The sequence below is a fragment of the Portunus trituberculatus genome, chromosome 50 (genome assembly GCF_017591435.1).
Source record: "Portunus trituberculatus isolate SZX2019 chromosome 50, ASM1759143v1, whole genome shotgun sequence".
NCBI lineage: Eukaryota > Metazoa > Arthropoda > Malacostraca > Decapoda > Portunidae > Portunus > Portunus trituberculatus.
The window spans coordinates 6482520-6498909 of NC_059304.1; the positions used below are offsets into that span (position 1 = coordinate 6482520).

Here is a 16390-nt window from a genome sequence, read left to right on the forward strand (position 1 = left end):
TCACTCACTCACTCAAAACAAAACAAAAATAAAAGATACACACTTGAACTCTTCACCTATGACGCATGAGCTGACCTCTCTGTCAAGAGATCCCAATCTTTTATTTTGCGTTGTCCGTGAAATTATAAAATGTATACATACACTTTATGCACTATACACCTACTGACACGTGCTGTCACGCCTTCTGGCTCTCTGAAAGGAAACTGTGGTATTAAATGGCTTTCCGCGTAGTTGATTTTATGTAACAAGGGATTAGTGCTTTGTGTACTGCATAGCGAATGCAGTGATGAAAGGTTCACTCGCAAAGTATTAACATTTACATGTGGTAAGTAATTAGCAATCAAGATAAATACGGAATATTGCAAAGCTATCCTGCAGAATTCAATATTTTGTTAGCATACGCGTATGATGTATATACTCAACTGTATTTTAGAACATCTTTGAAACCTTTCACTGACAAATACTCCAATGTAAATTAAACGTGCATTTCTCTTTACCAAAGTGCCTCACAAACCTGAAAAAGCTTTATTACCCTTCTAATCCTGAAACTACCCACGCGTTTTGTGTGACAATTACCAGAGTACTTTAGGAAAATTTTCTTTCAAAATCTTTAATACTTCATTTCTTTTTATTGTACCACCATGGGTATCACTCCTTTCCGTCTCTTTCCACTTTTCCCACTCTTGCATAATCCTCGCTCTTCCACAAAACTGACCCCTCCACAATTTTCACCCTTCCATAAGTGTAATCTCTCCACTACTCTCAACTCTTCACCCGTCGTCCTATTCCATACTAGATTTTCACGCCTTATCCATTTGTTGTCTATGTTAAAAGGTTATATTTCTATTTGTTTAACATTTCCTTCCTTTCTGCTTAAAAATGAAGAAAGACGATGTTGGTCATATTGCTTTCAAATAATAATGAGTATTGTAAAAGAACATTTGTCACTAAGTTTCTTTCTCTTCTGGCTATATCAAATTAATAATCCTCCCAAGATGAATCACCTTTCCTTTCCCATCATCGCCATTATAAGTCTGACGCATTACCACTCACTGCCTGTCGTCCCATTCCCCCCACCTCTTCAAACCCTCCATCTAGAAACCCTACACTTTTCATGCACTCTCACCTCCATGTTTGAATTGTGAGTGAAATGGTAAACTATGGGCACGAATCACCTTTGGTACGAGTAAACACCGGAAAGAAAAACACGTGTTCATATTCACAATCAGAATCGCAGTATTATCCTGTCACACACACACACACACACACACACACACACACACACACACACACACACACACACACACACACACACAACATAGCGTACAGAAGAAAACTTGGTAGCCAAACCGCGAAGATGAAGAATTATAATTATGAAGTAACCGGTTTTCTTCTCCACAGGTTTACAGTGTAGTGCGGACGAACACACTCCCACGTAGGCCCAAGAGCCATATTGAGTTTGAACACACACACACACACACACACACACACACACACACACACACACACACACACACACACACCTATCCTCTTACCCTCCTTTTATCAGTAGTGTATATCCATAGCTCTCACTACACTGCCGTAATACATATATACATAAATGGTTTATAGTACACAACCCTTAGTCATAAAAAGCAGCGAGACCGTGCCTTGGCAAACCTCTCTTCCATTCCTCTCGCTTGGGTAACTGAAAGCCGATGCGCGTGCAGATGTGACTTGACATGTGGTTTACTTAATGCTGAAACACCAATGGACTTCTATCACTGTGTGCGTTCCGTTTTTACTCTGCCATCTTTGTCATGCATGATAGTGTGTGTGTGTGTGTGTGTTATGATGTGTGTGTGTGTGTGTGTGTGTGTGTGTGTGTGTGTGTGTGTGTGTGTGTGTGTGTGTGTGTGTGTGTGTGTGTGTGTGTGTGTGTGTGTGTGTGTGTGTGTGTGTGTAATTCACCATGGTCTTGTGCGCCAGCTCCTATTTTCCCAGAATGAGCTTAGATATTACGTCACTCCCTTGCTCAAGGAGAATGATAACCACTCATCGTCAGTGAAAAATATTAGTGACTCATGCTGAGCTTTAAGCACTGCATGCGACTGGTGAGGGTGCTGAATGCTGTGGGTGAAGTGCATTGGTGTTATTTTAAGAAGGTTCGTGGAGGACACTGGCGCGGCAGCCATGATGAAGCATACCTAATTTTCTCATTCGCTCAGGTGTCATGGCCGCTTCGCGTGGCATTCATGATTTTCTTCGTGACGTCAATGGAAACGTTTTGGTAGGCGGGTGATGTGCTCAGATGGGGAGAAGGGAAGGCGCAGGCCATGCATAAACTGCCTCCACTGCGTAACTGAATAGATTAGATTTCCATAAGCGAAAATAGAGGAAAAGGAAATGGGATAAGTGTTTTCAAGAGAGTATCTAAGTTAACTCTTGTATATGTGATATAATTTACTCTTTTGTGATTCCTTGTACAAAAAAAAATCGATTGGAAAGCATTTTCACGTTTCTAATTGCTTCCTTGTACCTATATTCATTTTTTTTTTTTATTTATTTATTTATTTATTTATTTTATTTTATTTTTTATTTATTTATTTATTTTTTTTTTTTTTTTTTTTTTTGTCATGTTACATGGTACCTGCGTCACGAGATTTGTTTATTTATTCCGGTCTTGCGCTCCACACCATCAAGCATTTTCCTCATTTGTCTTCCTCCAAGCTCCCTCCCATATTGCAGGCTGAATTTACTCTGTGACCCGCGTGCGTCTCCTCCCTTGTCCCTTGACGAGCATCTCCTGGCAGCGAGACACGCGAGGACCAGCGGAACGGAGGCGATACAGTCACCAAGCCGTGGTTTTTGTTGCCGGTGAAAGGATGAAAATTCGTTTGGTTAAGTTATGGGAACTCCCCAAAAGCTGACATTAATGGTTCGTTCTTCTTCCCTTCCTCCCTTACTCTCTCATTTCTTCTCTTATCTCTACCTCGCTTTTCTCTCTCTCTCTCTCTCTCTCTCTCTCTCTCTCTCTCTCTCTCTCGTCTTAAATATATTTCTTGATATCTGTAGTCATTATCTTTGGTGCACATTACTACCTTCCTCATTGCCTTATTGCACTATTACCTTTATTTCTTTTGGTATTTCTCTATTTAAGGTTTGAATTAATTTCAATTTACAATACAAACGCTGGACGACCATCCACTGTCCCTTCTCTACCGGCTAAAACTAGTTACACCTGACAATGTTGTAAGGCTTACGGGGTTTTTTCTGGTGCAAAGGACAAGATGGTCCTATATTCGTGCCTGGTCCCACAAAGCGCTGAAGGGCTAGTGTTGTCATCCGCGCCATCAGAAACAAAAATAAATATAATTGACGTCGAGAGTTCTTAATTTGGCGGCATCCAACGGGGACTGAATAGTGATGAGGCTGATTTACCATAACCCTAACATAACCAGACGGAGAGACTGAGCATTTTTTCTGCCTCTCTCTATAGATTTCTTCACACTCATCCATCCAGTGTGAGCGACTTTTTTCAGCAGCAGGTGAAAAAAAATATCAATCCCTAACCACACCTGGTAGACACACCTGTAGTAGCTAAGGTATATTCATGGCCATCTTAACAACTACAGAGGTCGCCCTTATTTTTATGCATTACGTATCATTTCCCTACGTAAAGGTATGACAGATTTCACGGAAAGAGCTTATGTATAACGAATACGAAACGGCTCCTGTGTTACAAGGAGTATTACCTGGACACCACACCTTCAGAAGCAGGAGAAAATATACGTAGATTGTGATCACTGCGTCAATCTGTCGTGTAGACCAGAGATTTTGAGGGAAGAAGGATGTGACTGTTACCCCGTCGCGCTGAGATCATTAGTCTCACAAAGCTGCTTAGTAAAAGGTCACTAAAAAATAGATAGATAAAAGAAAATAAATCATAAAATGCCTCGCAGTGCCGGACAGGAACGAACGCGCACACACCACAAGGGAAATAATACACGGCTCTGGTAAATGATGGAAGTGTGTGTTGGTGTTGGCTGCTGGAAGTTTTTTTTTTTTTTGTTAGGTTTGCTTTTTTTTCATCGAGATTACAAAATTTTCAGCATTGGACAGACAGCCGCCGACAGGATGATGGAGCAGGTGATGATTTTAAGTCTAAAGTTTTTTTTTTTTTTTTTTATGACTAACTATCCCATGAAGCTATTTTGGCAGAATCGTGAAAGGTCAAACCAAAGTGGTGTGTTTGACCTTTATGGTGAGCTACCCCAAATCCGACCTTTTTCCTCTCGTTCCCTTCTCGTACCTCTCATTTTCTCCCTTCATCGCTTTCCCTTTCTCCTCCCTCATTTCATGTCTTCAACCATGCCGTCCTTGCTCTCTCCCTTCCCTCTCTTCTCTGATTTCATCCTTTTCTCTCCTTACTTTTTATTCCTTCGTTTCACGCTTGATTTTCTACCTACTTTATGGTTCCCGGTTCCCCTCCTCCGTATCATCTTTACGCAACCCTCGAGATTTACGCGTGGGTTGTCCCTGAAAGGATGTTTAGTTAGTACAGTACAAAGGAAAACACATACTAACTCATTCACAAGCTTCGATGCAGCCTTCAGGAAATCTTCTTCATCTTTTATCATTTTATAACCTATACAGAACAATATACATTAATTCATACACCACCATTTGTATTCCATTAAAACCCAAAAAATATTAAGTGTGAAGCATTCTTTCTAAGTTCGAAGAACAAAACGATGGCTTGTTTCTTATAATATGGTCCCTCTGGGCTGAAAGTGTTTGATCATTAGAGAGAGCGAGGGGAGATGCAGGAAGCAAGTCTCAGAGTTTACCAATACAAGGGACAATAGAATGAAAATTAAAGAAACCGATTGCATGAGGCGGCTGGACAGTTCAGTAAGGCTACACGACATGTAAAGAAGGTAGTGAATATCCTCTACTCCTCATAAAGCAATCTACATTCTCTTACCCTCTACCTCCACCATCCAACTCCATGGCGCTTTCTCAACCAAACCTTCTTCCTGCTTTACCTTTCCTTCCAAACGACTTTTATGATGAAAGCTTTACGAAGTGTAGACTTCAAGAAGCCTATCAGGGATATGTGGCAGCTTTGATCGTCACCCAGTGTCAACGCCCTACCCGCCTCGTGCGGAGTGGTTCTCACAGATCAACGGAACTTTAAAAGAAATTGGAAGAGGTGAATGTCCCTTCAATGTTTTCCAAGACAAAGTTTAGAATAAAAATTGTGATTAACAGCCCAAGGACAAATGACAACATGGTTCGCATGATACATTTGTAGCCTTGAACATGCGAGTGACTAGCAATCTTCAGTAACTTTATTGATGCCAGCAACAGCAAGACGCGGGGAACAGATTTATCTGTCCCATTAGACTTCACGTCTCTAGTTTTCCTCAGAGGCTTTTTACATTTACCCTATTAGCTCCTAATGACCTAAGGCACAGACATTAATAGACATATTCGACATTAAGTTTATCAACTGAAAATAAGAGAGGAATGAATCTGATGAAGAAGCTGACAGTTAGTGACAGTGCCAGTATGGTTTAACTAACAGGATGCACTTCGTTGTCATTAAGGATGACCCACGCATCGTTGCGGCGACACATGTATATACAGTGTGTGAATGCCAGGGGCAGAAGGGAAAGTCTCCTTGAAGTCCATATGTGTTTATTCTGATATAAGAAAAAATATAAAAATAGAAACTAGGAAAAAAAACTCAGAATACAGGCAGAAGTACAGCGCGTGCACCTCGGCAGCAGCTGCGTTGGTGTACGTGTTACTTGCCAGGTAGAGGTATGGCCGGAGACTAATGTTCTTGCCCCATTCTTCAAGCAAATAATTTATTTTCCATCATATTACTAAATGTACAAGCCAAATCCAATGATTTGTTCAACATATTCTTTGTTAAATTGCTATAATAGATACAATAAGTAATTTTCATATGATTATTCTTTTAGGTAGCTGCGCACTTCTTTCAGCCACAGTGCCAGGTCCTCCCTCACATGACTTGCGTTATCGAGGAGAGAACCTCCACCAGTCATACTTCCTTTCCCCTCCACCCACCAAACTCCCAGTGTGCTTATCGCCGCCGCACCAGAGGTCGTCTACCCTCACCTTGCACCACTGCCTTGCCTTCTCCTGTCAATGCAATGTTTTACTTTCTGCAGAAATCTTATGAAGTCAAGCGTGCAGTTGTCACGTTATGCATCAATAGGTGACAGAGTGTCGTGTTGTTTATTAGGTCAACGTTGTATACTCAATAAAAATATTTGAAGAATATGAAGAACGGTATTTATGTCAATCACACATTACAGTTGTTCTTAACTTTGAAATATGTGGTTTGGGTTATCTGAGATTGCACACCAGGAATGGATGTAGTGTGTACAGTATGACTAGTTAGCACAACACACTGAAACTGTTTCATGTTCTTTTCATCGGAAAATTGTTATTTTCTTACCTTTCCGTTTGGTCAGTGGTGTACAAGTGGGTAGCCAAGCACCTGGCAGTGAGTGAGCCTGGTAACGTCGCCTCTCACAGGCAGCCTACAGCACAGTGTGGCTGACAGGACACTGACGCTCGCGGGTGTTTTTCTCGCGAGCTGTAAGAGACTCAGGCGTGTCAACTTCTTTGATTGAACACAAAACAACCTGTAGAAGAGCATCAGTAGGGAACACCAGCACGCCTTTGCTCGTCACGTGAATCCTCACTACCGTTATTTGAGCTGACTTGCTTCGCCACAAATTCGAATGATAACAAAATTTTAAATGTATGGGAAGGTAGTAAAAAAAAATTCTGAGAGGATTTATGAGACTTTCCACAATATGATGTATTGGTTCAGTGATGACTACTTATTATTTATTTATAGCAATGTTATATATCATCTTTCCCACTGAAACCATTAACCTACTTCGAAACATACAGTTACCGAGGATAAAAGGAAGCCACCTAATATTATATAGTTTCTTTATAGGAGTTATTTCTTCGTACTTATTACTATGGAATTAAAAATTCATAAAGACATTAATTTCACTTCAAGGGTCGTCATTGCGCATATTACAGCAGCACCTAAGGATGAAGAGGGAGGAGCCTCAGGGTGAGGATGGTGGGATGGGCTGGGCTGAACTATAAGCAATGGCAGCTATAGCAATGACAGCTTCCAAGTTCGATCATTAACAGCGACACACTGCCAGTAGCACTGCTTCCTTTGACGAGGCCATAGACACTCATGACCAGCTGTAGTGTGTGAGGCAGGTTCATGGTTTTACTATACACATTTTCAAAATCACAAATCTTTGTTCAATACAAGAAGATATATTTATTAATATATTATCTATATAGATAAGAGACACTGTATTACAGTATTGCAACAGAAAATGCAGCAAAGTTAAACAAGACAAGTAATAATTACATCGTCTCAAAAGTGGTCTCTGATCATTTCCTAAAGCACACTTTTTTAATCAGTATCGCAGGCGACTTTTTCCTTCTTGTGATTACAAGGTAACACGTGTACTCACTCCCCCGCTCTCTCTCTCTCTCTCTCTCTCTCTCTCTCTCTCTCTCTCTCTCTCTCTCTCTCTCTCTCTCTCTCTCTCTCTCTCTCTCTCTCTCTCAAGTCCTGGTGTACTGTTTGCTTGACAGTACAAGCTTGGGAGTCGAGAGCAAAAGTCCCAGGGAATCACTGATAAAAAGATAATCAATCATTCATAACACTTGTCGCACAGATTCTTTGAACAGCTGATGAGGTTGTAAGAGAATAGTCACAGCTTATCCTTCCTTTCCCTCCTCCCCCCCTCTTCTTCTCCTCCCCTCCACCGCCCTTTAAGCATGGCAATGGGAACTCAAGGCTGGAGTGAGGAAGGCATTCAGGACGAAGCCAAACATTTGCTTGAACTAGTCTCTAGAATAGTTTTGTATATAACGTCTTCCTTCATATATACTGTTCGCTATCGTTTGGTATTGTAATGTGCATACATATAATCATATTTGTTATGAAGATGTATTGTGTACCCACGCCTCCTTTTAACGTAAGGGAAGAAGGTCACCACTGCTGGATCGCCTCTGTTTCTATGCCGCACACACCTGTCAGGCACCAGTTTGCATACCAATGGTCCAGTAGGTGGCGTCTCGCACCATCATTTTCGTCCCTTGCAGCCACTCACTATCAGGAGGCAGCCTGTTAGTAATCAGCCATGTCGACCAACCAAGGACCTCTTATAAACTAGCGTCGAATACACAAAGGCTGCTCCTTTAAAGATTTGGCTATAATTGTGTTCAAGGATCACCATCGAGTCTCAACTTTCCTTTCCATTAGTTTTTTCCTCCAAAACAAAAGATCTAGAAATTATAACAACGACCGCAAAACGGATTTGTATTCATTATATAGACACATCGTCAATAGTTTCTGCGGCCGCCTGTTACATAATTAAGCACTCGCTTGTCAACACAGACGATCGATGAGCTGCATTCATTTCTAGCTTTTATAGAGATTATTGTTTTCTTAAGTGCATCTTAAATCGCGTCAAACTCACTTCTGCCGCGAGCCGCGAGCCGCGAGCCACAAGCCACGAGCTTGTGTGGTGCTTAGCAGGTGTTAGTATTCAGCGGGATGTAGGGTTTAGGGACACACGAGGAGTCTAGCCAGAGTCACCTCGTACCACGGATATATGCATAACTTTTGTTACCCATAAACCTTTGTCGCATCTGTCTACTGAAGCCTCTAAATCTCAGGGGTGTTCTTATAGTATTAATGTATTTAATCAAACATTGCTTAAAGTTAATACATCTGAGCGTTTCATGGGGACCTATGCCGGCCTTGAAGATAGTAGGCAACTCGAGGCGCTGATAGTATGACGTCAGCAAATACAAGGCTGACCTTAGGTGGTGTTTTATATTTAGCCCCGAAATTTTTCAATAAGGCGCTCTGCATAATGGTCTGTTAATGTTTGTGTAAATAATGTCAGTACTTACAATTACGACAAATATGAATCAAACAGTGAAGCATGTGTACAGTCTCTGAAGTCAAAACAACAATGCTACCACTTCTTATGTATTCTGTTCATGCTTTCCATATGTGTGTTTTGAAGCCCAGTGCTGCGAATGTCTCCCGCTGGTATTCATGCACACACCTGCTTCACACACACATCATCTGCCTCACACTCCGCACCTACCTCACATACTCTCCCCTGCCTCCCTTCATGACTCATGACAACACCCTGGAGGCCTCGTCTTCAGTTTCCAGTATGCCGGTGATCAATCACGTCTCCCTCATTCTGTCTTTCCACGCCCATCCCTCCCCTATCATCCTACCATCTCCTTTCCTTGCGTCCCTCTCTCCCTTCCTGTCTGCTCCTCTCCACAGCTGCCTTGTTCAGCCTCTTCTTCAATTGACCTCATTCTTTTGCTCTCTTCTTTACCTCTTTCTCTATTCCAGCTTTTCGTTCTCTCTCTGTTCATCCTTCTACCCACTTATCTCTTCACAATTTACTTCTAACTATTCTTCTCTCTGCTTTTCTTTTTCTGACTGCCTACTACCTACTTCGCTTCTGTTAACTCATTTTCATATCACATCTCCTGCTGCCTCCCTTCCTTCCTCTACAGTGCCCTTTCATTCTCTCCTCCCTTGTGTGTGCTTCTACGAAAAGCTTTATGCACCAGCGATCTATCCGTAATTCTCCCTCCCGCCAATAAAGTAAATGAACTTGTAGGCATTTGGCATGTAAAGGCGTAAAGCAAATAAATAAAACACGACACAGCGCAAAAGAAGACGATAGTCGGTGAGCAGCATGCGACCTTCAGATGAGGGCGAGAGAAGGAAGGCGCACCAAACAGACACCCAATAATGAGAGAACTCGAGAGCAGATGTTCGGGATCAGACACTTTTCTTTCAGTGGCGTCGAACACAAGTAGGTCACGGGCGTAATGGTGATCTTATTCCACCCAGCCGCTTGTCCCGACCAGACGCCCCGACGAGAGGGGTATAAGGCAGAGGAACAAATGGTTTATTTCCTCTCGGTCTTATATCGTGTGTGGAGTATATATTACTTAAAGGAGGTGGACGAGTAAAGGAGAAATTGAGGACGTGTGGTGACAAAGTGGGTGGTTGGGAGTGCAGGAAGAACTGGGTGGCTGGAGTCAGGAGAGGAAGGAGGTTATCAGGTGGTTCTGAAGTAGAGCGGTTAAGGAGGGAGCGGAGAGCAAGAGGGGGAGATAAACACTAGAGCAAGAAGAAGGAGAAAGAGAATCCAGCAGTGTTCCTCGCAAGTACATTAAGACAGCTGTCGTGGAGGACGGCGAGAGGGGCGGCAGGAAGCGCTGAAAGGACGAGAACAATAGAAAAAAAAACTTGCCACGACGCAACGAAGGAAAGAACATATATTTCCTGAAAGCAGAAAAAAAAGTAAGAAAAACGCTGACCCTTGAGAGCGCAACTTGACCCGTAATCAGCGCTGGAAAAAAATGAAAGAAAAAATAAGTATCCATATCTCCTTGACCTCATATACAGCTGCTGGCTGAGGTTGACCTGAATAAGTGCTGCTCTATAGATTTTTAAGTCTCATAAAAAGAGAAAATACAAAACCCGTGGGAGAGAAATGTTACTTTTACTTACGCTTTAAACTCACCTGTACATCATTGCGAAAGGAAATGTAGTAATGTAATCTTTTGGTAAATGGAGCATAAGTTTGTCATGAAAAATTCAGTTCCATTTAAGCTTCTTTCTCTACGCCTTGGAAAATCATTAGTTTTTTGTATTTTGTGTGTGTCCTAGTTTGTCTCATTGTGACGGGAAGCATTTACTTCGCGTGGTTGAACGTTTATATATATATATATATATATATATATATATATATATATATATATATATATATATATATATATATATATATATATATATATATATATATACTGCTGTGTAATTAAGATAAAGATCCATGTTGGTGTTAATGCATGTAAGCAGGGCAGAGAGACACATTCATTACCGCCAGCTGTTGTGTTCCTGCAACCTTGTCCGTATGTGTTCCGAGCGCTGCTATGAGACAGGAAGGAAAGGAATGTAAAATCCCTTGAGACATTTTACTGAGAGTCCTGAAGAACGGAAAGGGCGCCTCTACGTTATCAAATTGAATTTTCTACGAAAGAATAAAAGTCGAAAAGAATAGTTCCAATCCAATCTCAAACTTTATTTCCAGCTAGAAAACTCGTGCAAGTCTGCTCGCAGTCCTTCCAGCCACACAAAAGACTCAGAAAGACGCAGGTGAATGGGAATTCTTGTTCGAGGAAAAAATGTGTACTTTGTTTCCTTTTTCCCGCGAGCTCCCTCCTGTTGCATGAACCAGCAGCAGGGAGGAGGGAATACATATACAACCATCGGCATTGCAGCTGGAACTGCTAAAATTGACCTTAATCCCCAAAAGGCGTTGTAGGAATGAGTCAGTTAGACATCAGCTCCAAGCTTAATTCCACTTGCCCGAGTTTTAAGTTCGTTTTAGTCTCGGCTTCGCCCAGAATACAGACCGATCATCTCCAGCCTCTCTCTCTCCGGGAAGTGGGTCAAGGTGGGGCAAGAAGGTCCTACACCCGAACAATGAGTTACGTCCCTCCCTAGGCGGTTTATTTATGGACTGGAGGGAATGGGATAAGGCGGAGTAAAAAGAAGACGAGAGAGAGAGAGAGAGAGAGAGAGAGAGAGAGAGAGAGAGAGAGAGTTGGGGGGCTGAGTAGAGCTGAAAAATCTTCAAGTAAAATGGCAACGAAAACTGGAAAAGAAGACAATCATTAAAGTAAGGAACAAACAGCCTTGATAGATTTAAAGTTTCAAAGGTAAAAACTATTGATTTTAAATATAGGCCACAAGTCCATATGAGACCTTAGTATGTTTGTAAGAAGCTTCAGAAAATATTGTGTACTTCTTCAATAAATGTTCACATTTGCCTTGGTCACAGAACAAAATGTAGGACAACTGAAAGTGGAATAGAAGTAAAGGTGGGATGGAATACATAGCGGAAACTAATCTTATAAGAAAAAATATTTCGAAAGAAAAGTTCTCGTAATCAAATAAAGAAAGCAGCGAGAAAATGACCAAACTCAATGAAACAAACTTTGAAAAGTGTGTGTGTGTGTGTGTGTGTGTGTGTGTGTGTGTGTGTGTGTGTGTGTGTGTGTGTGTGTAATTCACACTCGGTCGTCTGCTGGTCCCCCAACCAGCCTTCCCCATTACGGAGCGAGCTCAGAGCTCATAGACCGATCTTCGGATAGGACAGAGACCACACCACACTCCATACACCGGGAAAGCGAGTTACATCCCGTACCTATTTACTGCTAGGTGAACAGGGGCTACACATTAAGAGGCTTGCCCATTTGCCTCTCCGCTTTCCGAGACTCGAACCTGGACATTCTCGGTTGTGAGCCGAGCGTGCTAACCACTACACTACGCGGTGTGTGTGTGTGTGTGTGTGTGTGTGTGTGTGTGTGTGTGTGTGTGTGTGTGCGCGTTCGCGTTCGCGCGCGCGCGAGAAAATGAGCAAGTGAATTGGTGGGCGAGCAAGAAATTAATTGGATGCGACTGGAAAAGAAACACACACACACACACACACACACACACACACACACACACACACACACACACACACACACACACACACACACACACACAAATTAAATAAATAAATAAATAAATAAAAAATAAATAAATAAATAAAAAAAAAAAAAAAAAGGTAACAGCAAGAACACACCTAGGCAGAAGCCCCAACTCAGCGGTGGGGCAGGAGGGGGGGAAGGAGGAGGAGGTAGAAGAAGATGAGGAGGATCACAGCAGATGAATTTACAAAGAAGTAATCCTGCTTTGTGCAAGAGGAAGCCATAAAACGTACAACAGGAACATAGGCAGACTATCGGAGGGACACACACACACACACACACACACACACACACACACACAGAGAGAGAGAGAGAGAGAGAGAGAGAGAGAGAGAGAGGCTTGGGGAGTCGACTTTGGTCCAATTGTCGCGTCTCCGTCAATCTCTCTCTCTCATTTCCATCCATAGATTACATTTCGGGCTGAGAGGAAGCTTCCTGGGCGTGAGGAGGCATGAAAGTGAAGGAAAGGAAGATAGACCTGAAGGAAAGTGAAAGAAAAGGCTCAGAGGAAAGAGGATTGAAGCGTGAGTGGTGGTGGTGGTGGTGGTGGTAAGGGAGGAATATAGAAAGGAACGAGGAAAAGAGAAAGTGAGAGATGGAGAAGGAAATGGAAGAGACGAGAAGGTATCAGTAGAATGAGATGGAAAAGGAAGGAGTGGAGCAAAAATTTTTCAAGGCCATGCATCTTCACGTTCGATTACTGTTCAAAACCTAATTACGTGAGTCTTTTATCAACGCCAATGATCTAAATTAGGAAGCGAGAGGAACTGGGCTGCTGGTGCTTCTTTTCTTTAAGATGGTGCTGGAAGGAGGAACTCGGGCTAATAAACAGAGAGAGAAAGAGAGAGAGAGAGAGAGTGTGTGTGTGTGTGTGTGTGTGTGTGTGTGTGTGTGTGTGTGTGTGTGTGTGTGTGTGTGTGTGTAATTCACCTCCTCGGTCGTCTGCTGGTCACCCAGCCAGTCTTCCCCATTACGGAGCGAGCTCAGAGCTCATAGACCGATCTTCGGGTAGGACTGAGACCACAACACACTCCACACACAGGGAAAGCGAGGCCACAACCCCTCGAGTTACATCCCGTACCTATTTACTGCTGGGAACAGGGGCCACACAGAGGCTTGCCCACTTGCCTCGCCGCGCCGGGACTCGAACCCGGCCCTCTCGATTGTGAGGGCCGGGTTCGAGTCCCGGCGCGGCGAGGCAAGTGGGCAAGCCTCTTAATGTGTGGCCCCTGTTCACCTAGCAGTAAATAGGTAAGGGATGTAACTCGAGGGGTTGTGGCCTCGCTTTCCCGGTGTGTGAGTGTGTGTGGTCTCAGTCCCACCTGAAGATCGGTCTATGAGCTCTGAGCTGCTCCGTAATGGGGAAGACTGGCTGGGTGTGTGTGAGTGAGTGAGTGAGTGTGTGTGTGTGTGTGTGTGTGTGTGTGTGTGTGTGTGTGTGAAGCCAGCCAGTGCAGAATAGGTAGAGTGACTAACGTTGTAACATTCTCTCTCTCTCTCTCTCTCTCTCTCTCTCTCTCTCTCTCTCTCTCTCTCTCTCTCTCTCTCTCTCTCTCTCTCTCTCTCTCTCTCTCTCTCTCTCTCTCTCTCTCTCTCTCTCTCTCTCTCTCTCTCTCTCTCTCTCTCTCTCTCTCACCTTCTCGAATGTAGCAGTTGCTATTTGTTTCTCCAGAATGAGGTCAAGTTCGGGAACGTGTTGAATTATAAAACAGACTCCAACAAACTGACATTGACAAACTGAAAGGGTGTCGAAGCACACTAACCCTGACAACAGTGATATATAAGCACGGAAAGTAACTCAAAAAGACAGACGCAGAAATATTGAGATGGATGCAAAAGACAGATTAGAATTGTTGAAAATGTTAGTATGCAAAGATAAAGTAAAAAAAAAAAAAAGAAAGAAAGAAAGCGGACTGCTTGATAAATTAAATGAGATAAAAAGAATAAATAAGTTCATGGAAAAAACAAATTACGTTCTTCACAAAAACATCTCCTGACAGATAGGCAAGAAAAATAAAAATTAATCGTATTTTTCCTAAAGCATACATATTTTTTTCCACAAGAGAACTCCCCAAACCACTCACACATCACACAAAGGAAAGGCTCACATAAATTAACATGGCTTCATATAACTCCCTTCAGCCCTTCATTCATCCAAGGCAACACGCAGCGAATTATTAGCAGGACCACCCTCACCATAACTTTCCCCGTCAGTTTCCTCCCGTCACTCCCACTTAACTCCATCCCAGGCCCTGCCACACCCTACCATGTCTCCCTGTAGGGCTTTAGACGGGCTTCTCTAAGTCACCCGCTCCCCCCTGACCTAGTTTCCAGCAGTAGAGGGACAAGGGGGCGGGGAGGGAGTTCGGAGAAAGTGACAGAGGGAAAGTCAGACTGGAAACATGTGGGAAGCTGGGGAAGGAAAATTAATGGGTGGAAACCAGGAACAAATTGAGGAGAAAGAAAAACAAAATTGTAGCACAGTAATCGAAAGAAAATAAACGAGAAACGCTGTGTTTTGAAAATTTGAAATATTTATGTATGTGTATATGTAATGTTCTTCGTTGGCACTTTCGTTTCCCACATCCATTTAGTAAAAAGTAATAGACAGATTGCACATTTATTGGCGAGCGACGAGGACAGGTGTGAACTCGAGAACTTGTAACGAAAAAAATAGATCTGGAAATTGGTGGCGGTGAGGATTTTTTTCCCCCATTCGTTGGGGGTAGAAAAAAGAGGTTAATGATCGATATAGAATGACGTGAGGAAGAAAACTGGGTCATCCCGGGAAATTAGATAATGATGAGAGACGAAGACTAATGACGAAAAAGAGAAATTCTCGATACACTGGTAATGTAATTATGAACTTGTTATGAAAAATTTAAAGGTGAATGTGGAACTAAATATCCCGCTGCGATAGCTGATGCCTTACAAATACTTTTCAGTGAATTTTTTTCATTTTGCATCGTAGGCGTTAATCCATCACCACTGCATAGGAAATGCGATACGTAATTATGAATTCATTAATGTACATTGAGAACCAGTGACAGGCAAATCACAAACACTTGCAATCAACTCACGAAAATAATTAAAAATTTGGTGGAAACATTATCCTTAATGGGAATTCTGGCGCTAAAGAAAAATAATATATTGGTCTAGTCTTCTTTGGTTTCCGAAATAGTTTCTAGGAAGATTAATCTCACAGGAGAGAGAGAGAGAGAGAGAGAGAGAGAGAGAGAGAGAGAGAGAGAGAGAGAGAGAGAGTGAGAGGAGTGTGTGAGTGAGTGAGTGAGAGAGAGACGGAGTGAGTGAGTGAGAGAGAGACAGAGAGAGAGAGAGAGAGAGAGAGAGAGAGAGAGAGAGAGAGAGAGAGAGAGAGAGAGAGAGAGAGAGAGAGAGAGAGAGAGAGAGAGAGAGAGAGAGAGAGAGAGAGAGAGAGAGAGAGAGAGAGAGAGAGAGAGAGAGAGAGAGAGAGAGAGAGAGAGAGAGAGAGAGAGAGAGAGAGAGAGAGAGAGAGAGAGAGAGAGAGAGAGAGAGAGAGAGAGAGAGAGAGAGAGAGAGAGAGAGAGAGAGAGAGAGAGAGAGAGAGAGAGAGAGAGAGAGAGAGAGAGAGAGAGAGAGAGAGAGAGAGAGAGAGAGAGAGAGAGAGAGAGAGAGAGAGAGAGAGAGAGAGAGAGAGAGAGAGAGAGAGAGAGAGAGAGAGAGAGAGAGAGAGAGAGAGAGAGAGAGAGAGAGAGAGAGA

At 42.7% G+C, this 16390-nt stretch overlaps 2 protein-coding genes across 2 annotated transcripts in view; one reads left to right on the forward strand and one right to left on the reverse strand.

Annotated features, from left to right (window-relative positions):
- Positions 1–6624, reverse strand: part of LOC123500001 (carboxypeptidase Q-like) — a 15008-nt gene extending 8384 nt beyond the window's left edge. The window contains exon 1 of the mRNA XM_045248593.1: positions 6473–6624. The gene's annotated coding sequence lies outside the window, so the exon portion shown is untranslated. The remainder of the gene's footprint in view (positions 1–6472) is intronic.
- The window catches only part of LOC123500003 (serine/threonine-protein phosphatase PP1-like), an 82210-nt gene that overhangs the window by 40771 nt on the left and 25049 nt on the right, over positions 1–16390 (forward strand). The window lies entirely within an intron of this gene.